Source organism: Colobus angolensis, unplaced genomic scaffold (assembly GCF_000951035.1).
Source record: "Colobus angolensis palliatus isolate OR3802 unplaced genomic scaffold, Cang.pa_1.0 Scaffold292, whole genome shotgun sequence".
Classification (NCBI taxonomy): domain Eukaryota; kingdom Metazoa; phylum Chordata; class Mammalia; order Primates; family Cercopithecidae; genus Colobus; species Colobus angolensis.
In genome coordinates this window covers 3,718,633-3,720,723 of record NW_012116177.1, presented here as the reverse complement: position 1 = coordinate 3,720,723, position 2,091 = coordinate 3,718,633, and the positions used below count along the sequence as shown (strand labels likewise).

The 2,091-nt window shown below is 44.0% G+C and overlaps 1 protein-coding gene across 1 annotated transcript in view; it reads right to left on the bottom strand.

The window, feature by feature from the left end:
- LOC105516862 (isoleucine--tRNA ligase, cytoplasmic-like) overlaps positions 1 to 2,091 on the bottom strand; it is a 77,764-nt gene that overhangs the window by 45,558 nt on the left and 30,115 nt on the right. The window lies entirely within an intron of this gene.

The following is a 2,091-nucleotide window of genomic DNA, read 5'->3' as shown; positions in this document are numbered from 1 at the left end:
CTCACAGGCGTGAGCCACCCAGCCTGAGACTGATGATTTTCTATAAAGGCACATTAACACACCAATCTGGGCTGAAGGATAGCATTCGCTAATGTGGCTTCTCTCTCATGAAAGACACAGCTTAGTCTTAGTCTCTGAAGAGGCCACGGTTGACACTGCTCCTTTGTTTCCACCCAGTATCAGAGGGAGTCCCTACCTAGAGAGAATCTTAAACATTCATAGCCATACTCTCAATGGATATGAGGGTTTATTATGTGCAAATCGTCAAAGTAACCGGCACAAGTGAAACATCTTAGATTATTTCTCTAAGGCATCTTAGTTTCCTCCTGGCATCTGAATCTGGCTCATTAATCTAGAATCTTCCCAAGAAAAAGCTAGAGCTAAATTATAGTCATACAGTACTTAATGGTGGGAATACATTCTGAGAAATGCATTATTAGGGTGATTTCATTAGGCAAACATCACAGTACACTTACATAAACCTAGATGGGACGGCCTAAAACACATCTAGGCTATATGGTGGAGCCTATTACTTCCAGGCTACAAACCTGTATAGCATGCGGCTGTACTGAATTCTGCAGGCAACTGTAACACAATGGCAAGTGCTCTGGTTTTCATATGGGTTGTCCCCAGCCACTCTCATGTTGAAATTTAATCCCCAGTGTGGCAGTACTGACAGATGGGGCCCGATGGGAGGCGTGGGTCACAGGGTGGATCCCTCACGAACACACTAATGCAATGAGTTAGTTCTCACTCTCTTAGCTCCTATGAGAGCTGACTGTTAAAAAGAGCCTGCCCCCACCCCACCGCCCCTGTTTCTTCTCTTGCCATGTGATCTCTGCATACTCTGGCTCCTGTCCAGCCCTCCATCATAAGTGGATGCAGCCTGAGGTCCTCCCCAGATGCAGATGTCTAGTCTTGAACTTTCCAGTCATCCAGAATCATAAGCCACATAAACTATTTTTCTTTATAAACTATCCAGCCTCAGGTATTCCTTTGTAGCAACACTAGACAGACTAAAACAGGAAGTACTTGAATTTCCAAACATTATGAAACACAGAAAAAGCACAGTAACCATACGGTATCATAATCTTGTGGGACCACTGTCATACATGCGGTCTGTCATTGACTGAATGACATTCTGTGGCACATGACTATATTGTGCTCGGACCCAATTAAAGCAATCAGGCAAAGCCACAGGATGCTAGGATTATGTCCAAGTAAAGAGCTGAGAGATGGGGCTAGCTGGGGCACTCAGAATGGAGGGATCATCTGATAAGGGCCACACCAGGAGGAGCTGCTGTGGGTTCTCACCCAGGGAGCTTCTGTTCCTAGTAAACACTGGCGGCCTCTTTCTCTGCCCTTCCTGTTCAGTCCTGAAAAGTCTTCTGATTCAGCTACTTCACTGCTGCCTTTCAGGTCCCTATGGGAGATTCACCAAGGTCCCCAGGGTGCTGCTGCTCGTCACTGCTACAATGCTGTCAGCTTTGGACAGAAGGCCAAACACAGGGATCTATCTGTACAGTTTAAGTCCTCACCTAACGTCACAGAGAGGTCCCAGTAGCTGGGACTAACTGGTGTGCACCACCATGCCTGGCTAATTTAACAAACGTTTTTGTAGAGATGGCACCTCACTATGTTGCCTAGGCTGGTCTCAAATATCTGGCCTCAAGCGATCCTCCTGCCTTGGCCTCCCTAAGTGCTGAGATTACATGTGGGAGCTATCACACCTGGCCTAAAGTCACAGTTATCAAGAACCTCTGCATGACATTAAGTGAGGACATAGTATATGCACACATCTATATATCCACACACATCCTCTTATTCATTTGATTTTAGAAGTTAAAGGTCTGTAATGCTTTGGTAAATTTCTTTTCAGATTTTCTTTTTTCATCCTCTAGAAGTCAGTTTAACCATAAGCTAATAATACACCTTAATGCAGGGGGAAGAAAAGACAGAGAAACACAAGAAAAAAACATTTAAAGTATAGATTTCCCTGAGAGAACTGTATCCTTTCATTTTTACAGAGGAAAGTTTTATAACTTGTAGTCAAAATTCAAGGAAAAAAAGTAAAAAACCCTAAAAACAGAT